Below are 9,897 nucleotides of genomic sequence, written 5' to 3' on the forward strand. Positions count from 1 at the left end.
TATATATATATGGCTTTATTCTTACAAGTAAAATAAGCCAAAATATAGGTACTTACAGTTCTCTCAGCTGCTCCCTGGCTAAGAGACTCTGATGTCAGACCACTTCTGAGGTGCTTTCCTTCATGATTGTAACCAGCAGCTACAGTTCTAGACATCAGGTAATGGTTCAAGGTAAAAAGGGAAGGAGAATGGAACTTGTTTTCTTTGGACTTGTACCAGGAAAACCAAAGCTTTCCAGAGGTACCCTTGACTTCCCTCTGGAGACTGGAGACATCTACAAAAGAAAATACTGGGAGGATTTAACTTTCACCACTTCTATAGCAAAGATATGAAAGGAGACCATGACTGGAAAGAGATGTTGAACATCACAGTAAATGGTGTCTCAGTCAGGTCCTGAATTCTTTGCAGAGCCAACTTAGGCAATTGGCTTCACACTTGTTAGGTAAGGAGGCATGAAGATCTCCAAGTGGAAGGACAGACTTGGCATTCATTAGGACATGGATGACGGGATGCCACAGGAGCAGAGGAAAATGAGAAGGGAAAGGACTATAGTAAAGGCAACAGGAACATTCATCAGTGGGGGACGTGCATAATGGTGCAGCCATTTGGGAGATGTGTGGTGGTTTCTTGTAAAAGTAAGCATATTTTTACCATATGATCTGGCAGTTGCGCTCCTTTGTACCTTTTCCAGTGCTGGGGATGGAGTGCACTACAACATTCCTGTACTTAATCCCCAGTTAAAAAGGAAAAAAAAGACGAGGTAAATATTTCCTTCCCCTTCTACCCAGGATGTGGGACTGACCCACTGGCAGCTCATCAGGAGTGTGGATGAGCCCATCATTTTGCGGACAGAGATGAATTTTGGAAAACTTAAAGAAAAATGATCATTAGGTCCATCTTTGAGAGTTAGTGCTAGCTTTCCAGGATATGGAGCTTTCATTCTCTTGGGAAGCCCAGAGCTGCTGTGGGTTGCACAAATCAAACCAAAATCTGTCTTCTCTTCGCTAAAGAAAAGTCAAGTGTGAGGGTATACTGATCCTTCAGGTGCTGTATTCAGGAGACTAAGGCAGAAAGATCACACATTTGAGCTTGGCTTAAGCAATTTAGCAAGATCCTGTCTCAAAAAAAAATAAAAGCTCACAAAAAGTTGCAGAGGTAGCTCAGTGGCAAAGAGCTTCCCTGACATTCAATCCTCTAGGCTGTAAGTAAAAAAAAGTCAAGGCCAGGGATATAGTTCAGTAGCATAAGTGCTTGCCTGGTAAGTATAAGGTCCTGAGTTCAATTCCCAGTATAGAAAAAGAAAAAAAAAAAGGAAAGAAAAAAGAAAAAGATTATATTTTAAATTTTTTTTTGGCAGAACTGGGGATTAAACTCAGGCCCTTGCGCTTGCCAGGCAAGCACTTATTCTGCTGAGCTATCTCCCTGGTCTTGTAAAAAAAGAAAAAGAAAGAAAAAAGAAAGGCAGGCAGATAGTCAAACTGCCATGAGATCCTATATGAATTGATTTGGACATGCTATTTTAAAAAAATTAGCCTTGAGCAGGACATGAGTGATATATACCTGTAATTCCAGTATGCAAGAGGATCATGAATTTGAGGCCAGATGGGGTTTCATAGTGAATTGAAGACTAGCCTGGACTCTGTCTTAAACAAAATAAAATAAAATAAAACACCAAGAAATGGTCTTCAGGTCTGCAAAAAGGAAGGAAATAGAAGTTTGAAAACTTATTTGTGTGGATGACATTTATGCTTTGAAAAAGGGTCTAAAGGATATATGCTAAATTACTGTGTAATTATCCCTGAGGAGTAGAATAGGAAGATGGAAAATTTCCTTTTACATTTTTGTATTATTTGGTATTTTAAACACTGATTTTGGGGGGCCGGCGAGATAGCTCACCAGTCTAAAGTGCCTGCTTAGGCAAGCTTGGGCAAAGCACAGGGACTGTGATTCCATCCCAATACCTAATGCCATGGTAGCCCCGCCCCCAGGGTAGGCTGAGCTGGCCACAAAAAACAAAAACAGTGATTTGGTAATTCAAAACAAAGTGGTGAAAAAAAAAGCCACATAATTTTTATTTTTATGTTTATAAAAAACTTGAAATATTCTTCTATAAGGAGATTTTAATTCCAACATATGTGAGTTTCCCTTTGACTGGGTGGTTAAACATAGTCTTTCCTGGATACAGGGATAGATCTCTTAATTCTTCAAGGTTGCTTCAATCTCTGGATTTTTTTTTTTTGCAGTATAGTAAGCAAGTAATCAGGAAAACAAGACTTTTTCTTGACACCAGTGCAGGCTGATGGTCCTGGACAAATCCCCCAAAATGAGGCAAATGACTCCTCAGAAAGTGGCTTTCCTAACATGACTTGACTGCTGGTTTCTTTACCAGAAGACAGGACAAACGGACTCACTGTAAAAATCAACCAGCTCCCTGGCAGCTCAGCTTCAGCCAGAGAGCCCAGGGAAGCTGTGAGGCAGCCAAGTTGTGCACCACTTCCGCTCACAGTCAGGGCTGGGAACACACTGGAGGAAGGCAGGCTTGGTGGTTACGAACTCATAGAAGCTGGGGGAGGAGCAGGGGGAAGGGTCTGGCACCAGTGCCACCTGCTAGACGCAGGAGCTCGGTTATACTGTTACATTCGCTACTTCTGTGAAGGGATGGGATGGTGCCAGTATAACCTTGGGCTGCCTGGGGGAATGGTTAGCAGCTGTAAGTTTTCTAAACTGTAAGAAAATTCTCCTTTGCAAAGTCACCAATCTCTATCCTCCAGATCCTTTCCCACAATAGTTGACTGTTTTTGCTCGCGCTAGCTTTCACATTTCATTTGGCCCTGACGCTAAGCAGCAGTGGACAAATGATGCAGAAATCAAATACCCTCATTTAAGCCCAGGACAAGCTATCCCATTAACTTCTGCACCACGAGGCCTGAAGGAAAACAGATACTGAAATGAAGTCATTGGCTGTTGTGACTCAAACATGGGAATATTTATAGTTACTTTTACTTATTCATCTATAAAGACTGACTGTGATGATTTTTGATTGGTGACAGATTAACACTATTAGATGGCTATAAATTTGGTTCAGGATAAGAACAGGATTCAGAAAAGGGGGTGAATAACAACAAAAATTTCCAAACACTGAAACAAAGATGTTTTTACAACTTTAAAAAACTTTTATTAAAAGTTAACTTCCTATAGACTTCCTTAGAATGGCTAACAGCCTAAGGTTGGCCTAAGGTAACAAGAAACAAGTCTTTGGGCATTTTAAAGAACTACAGATTAAACTATGATGCCAAGCAGGGAACTGAAACCCTGATTTAAATGTTAAATGCCAGGCATGTTCTGGGACAGAGGCAGATTGCCCAGTGTTTCCTTGTGTTTTCTTTTTCACCAATTAACAGTTCTCTTTTCTAGGTAATCCAGTATACCATGCAGTCCCTTCCTGGTCTGACTGTTGTTTAGAGGAGACCTGGCAGGCATCTATGCCTTTGCTCATACTGAAAAGGTGACAGGTCTATCTCTGACCCACTCCTGAGACAGCTTTGAGAGCAGGGGGCTTGTTGGGTAAGGCCTCTTTGGGCAGATGGAAGACCTGGTGCAGTGGTGCTTGACCTTGGGAAACCTGGCAACAGGGATTCCTGGTTCCTGTTAGGAAAGACCATCAGAATCAGCATATCAGAGCCGGGGAGATGGTTCAGTGGAATAAGCGCTTCCCTGGCAAGCATAAGGGCCTGAGTTCAATCCCCGGTTCTGCAAAAAAAAAAAAAAAAAAAGAATCAGCATATCACTGGGAAAAGTCAAGGGCAAAAAACACCTTCCCCTCTAAAAATAAAAGAAATAAGGAGAGAGAAAAAAAAACCCTATAGAATGGCACATACAGTGATCTGCACATACAGTGATAAACTTCTTTTTGTTATTAAGTACATTTGTAACTACTTATTTCCTAAAGTCCAGTTATCATGTTGAATTGTAAAGGGTTGTAGGAGATGGTGGCCCTTGAGGGTTTAATCTTGTCCTAAGCTGAAGAAGCTCTAGCTTAGCATCCAAATCACCTTAGAAATAGGAGAACCTGAGGCAGAATCAACTCAATATGACCCTGCCTGGAAGTTTTAGTGATAGGAGACACCTGGGCTAAGTCACCGCTGTGTAACCCTGCCTAAATTGCCCCATCCTTCACTCCTTCCCCAGCCTTGTTAAAACTTCACAAACATGAAATAAGGGAAGAGGCAGAGCTAAGGCAGAAGAGTCATATCATATGTTGCCATAAATTTCCATGCCCAAGCTGTAACCTGTCAAACATTACATCGGTAGGCACAGCATTCCATCATGGTCACCATGGCAACAGGGAAAAGTAAGCAAAAATGGAACAAAGAACTGGGCTGAGTGTATTCCCAATTTATAAGGGCAGGAGTACATATCAGACAGCAGCAAATAATAGACTCTGTTATTTCTAAAATATAGTCTCCTGTGAAAATAATCCCACTTCAGGGTAGAGAAGTGACTGGAATTTCCCTCAAGAGTTGACAGCTCTGGGTTGAGAGGTTCTGGGTTTGCACTGGAGAAGCCCCTTTCTGAATGAGGATTTAGATGGGCTCCATGTTGGCTCCAGTTCCATTCGTCCTAGCAGAGTGATCCTGGCCCTGTTCACTAGTGTTTCCTGGTACTTGGGATGGAGCACTCTGATACCTAGAACCAATGGATACCAAGAGCTATTTTTGTTATGACCCACATTGTCATGTCATCCTTGGTTTGTATGGTAACTGGACTTCTGGCCTTGGTAGCGTAGCACTCATGATCAGGGTTTGATTCCCAGCACTCCTGCCACACACACACACACACACACACACCACCACCACCACCACCACCACCATCACCACCACCACCACCACCATCACCACCACCACCACCAACAACAACAACAACAACAACAGCCCTTCACTGACATGATTTCCATCTGGCTCACAGGCTTCCTGAAAACCTCACGGTGAGATCCAGCAGGCCTCAGCACATCCATGAGCGGGGAAGGGCCTAGGACAAAGGAGAGCCCCTGACCTAGGATGCAAAGAAATAGGCCCTAGAAAAGACTGAGTGTTTCCAGCTAAACTAAACTACTTGACTAATAGTAGACTACTCTGATTAAAAAGAAAAAATAGAAAGCGAGGTGTGGTGGTCTTTGCCTATAATCTCGGCATTTGGGAGGCTCAGGCAAGAGTATCACTGTGAGTATGAGGACAGCTTGAGCCACATAGTGAGTTCAAGGTCAGGCTTATCTCAAAAAAATAAAACATATTAAAAACAAATGAACAGGGCTGGTGAGATGGCTCAGTGGTCTAAAGCACCTACTTAGAACAAGCTAAGCTAAGCAAAGCACAGGGACCACGGTTCAATCCCCCAGCGCCACATGCCAGCCAGCCCCGCCCCCTGGTGGGCTGAACTGGCCACACAAAATAAATAAATAAATAAATAAAAACTTAAAAAAAAAAAAAAAACAAACCCCACAAAAAACACCAATAAATGAATAGAAGAAAAAATGGCAGTAATATCCTGGGAGCAGGAAGAGAAGCCAAGTAAAGAGCCAGAAAGGTGAAAGGAAAAAGCTCATCCTGAGACTGAGTCCTTAAGAAAACACCCTGTTGTGGTTTGGGTCAAAAATGTCTCTGAGGCTGGGTGAGATGGTGCAGACCTGTAATTCTAGCACCTGGGAGGCCAGCCTAGGGAGACGTTATCTCAAACTATGGAAAAACAAAAAGAAAAGCCCCTAAAAGGTAAAAGCATGAAAGAGAGAGAGAGAGAGAGAGAGAGAGAGAGAGAGAGAGAGAGAGAGAGACAGACAGAGACAGAGAGAGAGAGACAGAGATTTGGAAGGTGAGTAGCCCTGGGGCCATTCACCTGCTCAGTGGACTGCTGCACTCATGAGTTCATAGCTGAACGTGCTGTGGTAAGGTGGGGCCTAGCTGGAGGAAGTAAGTCACTGCGGGCAGAAACTAGAGTGTCCTTGTACCCGGGGCCCTACTCTTTGTCTGTCTGTCTCTGTCTCTATCTCTATCTCTGTCTCTGTCTGCCTCTCTGTCTCTCTGTCTCTCTCTCTCTCTCTCTCTCTCTCTCTCTCTCTCTCTCTGACTCTTCTATGCTTCTAACTGCTGTGAGGTAAGCTGCTTTGCAGCCCCACACTCTTCCACCATGATGCATTGGAACCAACACAGCAGCCCACCATGAACTGGAACCTCCAGCACTCTGAGCCTGATATACCTGCACCTCTTTGAGTTGCTTTCTCAGGTATGCTGTCACAGTGACATAAAGCTGACACACTCCCACCATCTCCACGAGTGGCAAGAAGTTATAATCACATAAAACCCTCCCTACTTTGGGAAGTACATGAATAGTTATTGGATAAGCATTGCTACAAATAGATTTCCAGACTCCAGGATACTGTCCACTTGCCAGAATAATAATGCCAATAACAGTGGTTCCTTTTAAATTTTTGCAAGAGAATTTTACCTGAGTAAAATTTTACCTGAGTAAAATTCTAAAGGGGTGAGGAGAGTCTCATCAAGGGAATAGTTATTAATTCAGGAAAGAGTAGAAAGATTATGTAAGAAGGCCTGAATATAGTGACACAAACAGGGCACACACAACCAACTTAACTGTTTCAGTTAGTCTCTATGAAAACATGAATCCAAAGCACTATATTTATGGAACACAAAGCAGATCAGAACAAGTAGGGCATGGAGGCTCATGGGTGCAATCCCAGCATTCAGGAGGTTGAGGCAAGAGAGTGACGAGTTTGAGCACAGCCTGGACAATTTAATGACTTAATGAGATCCTATCTTAAAATTTTTTTAAATGGGGGTGGGTGGGTAGGGCTGGGGATGTAGTTCAGTGAGAAGGCTTTGGGTTCTATTCTCAGGAGGAGGGAGAGGAGATATGAACAAGCCAAATGACATCTTACTGGAAATAAATGTGACATTTCAGAGATGTAATCTCAGCTTCTGGGATGATCTCCCAGAATGCAGCTAGCATGGCACACACAGATCCCTGATGAAAGAAAGGGAAGTGGCTCAGTATACCGCTCAGACCAGGGAGAAAGAGAACTTTGAAAAAAAAATTTTTGAAAGAATTTATAAGGCAGTTCTAAAGGCTGGAAATTTGTGGGATGTAAAGGCAGTAAGTGAAATTCAAGTCTCTAAGGACTATTTCTTTTATAAAAGAAAATAAAGCATCTAGGATATAAAGTCCTGCTATTCTGTATTTACACTGGGTAAAAAGAAAACCAATCAAACTGCCTTGTAACTCATAGATTTTAAAAATGCTTATCATTAGGGCTAGAGATGTATGTCAGTGGTGGGGCATCTGCCTACCATGCAGTAGGACCACCACTGCAGAAGTGTCTATTTTATTTATACCTAACAATTTGCTAGGGGGGTTTTGTCCCTTCCTTCCTTCCTTCTTTCTTTGGTACTGGGAATTGAACTCAAGACCTTGCACTTGCTAGGCAGGTACTGTGCTGCTGAGCTATATCCCCAGCCCCCAATTTGCTCTTGAACTCATCCTCTTCCAGCTTCAGCCTCCCAAGTCCTGTGATTACCACTACACCTGTCAAAAGTATCTATTTTAAAGAACTTTGTTGAATTTATCTGAAAAATCCTATCTATCTTTTGGAGATCTCTTTCTTTTGCAGAGGTGGTGGTAGTAGTGGTGCTGGTGGTGTTTAAAACAAGATATAGCTGCGTAGACTGGACTTAGCCTTGAGCATGAGGTTTTTCTGTTTCAAACTCCCAAATATCTGGTATTACAGACCATCTCTTTCTTTTCATCTTTTTTTTTTTTTTTTGTTACATTGACAGTAACTTTGTCTTAAGAGGAGAAACTCAGTGAATGTTTCCTGGGACATGCTTTCCCTGTAAAACGGAGCCAGTAATGGGCTAAGCAAGCACTATCAAAAAAGGGCACTGTGGTTTGGGGTAGAATTATGGATTGGATTGAGTGTGTCCCCAAAGGCTTCTGTGTTGGAAGCTTGGTCCCCAGTGCATCCATGTGCAGAGATGGCTCAGGAGGGCCTTAACTTCAGGGGTAGATTGACCCACGAAGGGTCCGTAAATGAAGGGCTCTCTGGAAGGGGCCTAGTTGGAGGAGGAAGTAGGCAATTGGCAGTGTCTCTGATGGGCTGTATCCTGTTCCCATCTGGCCCTTTTCTCTCTGGCTCACTGCCCCCACTCCTACCCTTCCTACACCATTTCTGACCTCCATGATGTTAGCAGCTCTATTCTACCATGTCCTCTCTGGCACAATGGTCTGCCTCACCACAAGTGCAGAACCAACAGAGCCAAGTGAGCATTGGCTGAAATACTGAGTCAAAATAAAATCTTTCCTATAAAGTTATGTCAGATATTTTGTCACGGTGATGGGAAGCTGATTAACACAGGCATTTATTCGGAGCTCTTCCACTTAGGGAAGGAAGAAAATTTGAGGTAAATTATAAGTCTCAAAACCTTATTTCCCTTTCTTAGGTAGGCATGGGGGTGCACACTTGTATCCCAGCATTAGGGAGGTTGAGGCAGAAAGAGGGCAAGTTCAAGTCTAGCCTAGGTTAAAAAGTGAGACCCTGTCTCAAACAAACAATTTTTAAAATTGCTACAGGAGCACAAAAATATACCTATGCTATTGTTTATTTATAGTCAGTTCATAATTGAACACAAATTCCTTTATATTACTAGTATCCTAGCAATAAAATAATAGTTACTGTACAAAAAAATCCATAAGGTTTAGTCTTATCCAAAGACTATTTGCATACCAGGGATTGGACCCAGGCAAACAGTCTACCACTGAGCTGTATCCTAAGCACTATTCTTATTTTATTTTGATATGAAGTCTTGCTAAACTGCAATATTAAAATTTTTCATCTTGCCCCTGCCTCCTGAGTACCTGTGATTATAGATGTGCACCACCATGCCAAGTTATTTTTGAATTTTTTGGAGAGGTCTTAGTATGTTGTCCAGGCTGGCTTCAAACTCGTGGTGTTATGGCTTGTGTCTAGATGTCCCCTAAATTCTTATACGGTCATAGATGGGGCTTTTTCAGAGGTGGTTGGATCTTTTTCAGAGTGTGTGTTGCTGGGATTGATTCATGGTGCAGTGCTAGGCTCAAGGATGCTAGGATTAGAGGTGTGAGTGCTACATGCCCTGAGTAGCCTGGACAACATGTGAGAGGCAGAAAGACTCTGTTAAGGTCCCTTGTTTGCTTACTCTTGCTGTTTCCTGCTTGCCGTGAACTGGTTCTTCCCTGTGGTATCCCTCTGCCAACCGTCCCTACCTTATAGCCAGCTAGTTATGGACCAAATCCTCTGCAGACTGTGGCTTAAGTAAATCTTTCCTCTTTTAACATTGGGTGTCAGGCGTCTTGTCTCAGCGGTAATAAAAGTAACTAAGAAACTTAGGCAAAGTGGTCCTCCTGCCTCAGCCTCCCAACTAGCTGAGGTCTCAGGCATGTGCCACCATGCCCAGCTCTTCTCTCCTTGCTAATGTGCTATATGGACATCCCATAGGAGGATAGCTATTAAGTCCAGGTTCTCTTGAGGCAGGACAGATACACAACCCTTACTTCTCTAAAGCATTGTGAAAGTCCATGAAAAGCCCATATGAAAGTATTTCTGTAATTTAGTGGTTATTCTTGTGAGTCTGCGACTGAATAACACGTACACCTTGGCTTTCGTGCAGCTAACACGGGCTGCAGAAGCTGAGTCCCAGTATCACAACCATCAGGGCTAGAGGAGGCCTCAGAGATGATCCTGCCTAATCCCTTCACATTGCCCGTGTGGGACCTTGAGCCGAGGAGAAATGCTCACCCAAAGTTACAAAGCTAGAGTCGGGGTGTAGTGGTGCACACCTGTAATCCCAGCAC

This window comes from Octodon degus, unplaced genomic scaffold (assembly GCF_000260255.1).
Source record: "Octodon degus isolate 3935 unplaced genomic scaffold, OctDeg1.0 scaffold00045, whole genome shotgun sequence".
NCBI lineage: Eukaryota > Metazoa > Chordata > Mammalia > Rodentia > Octodontidae > Octodon > Octodon degus.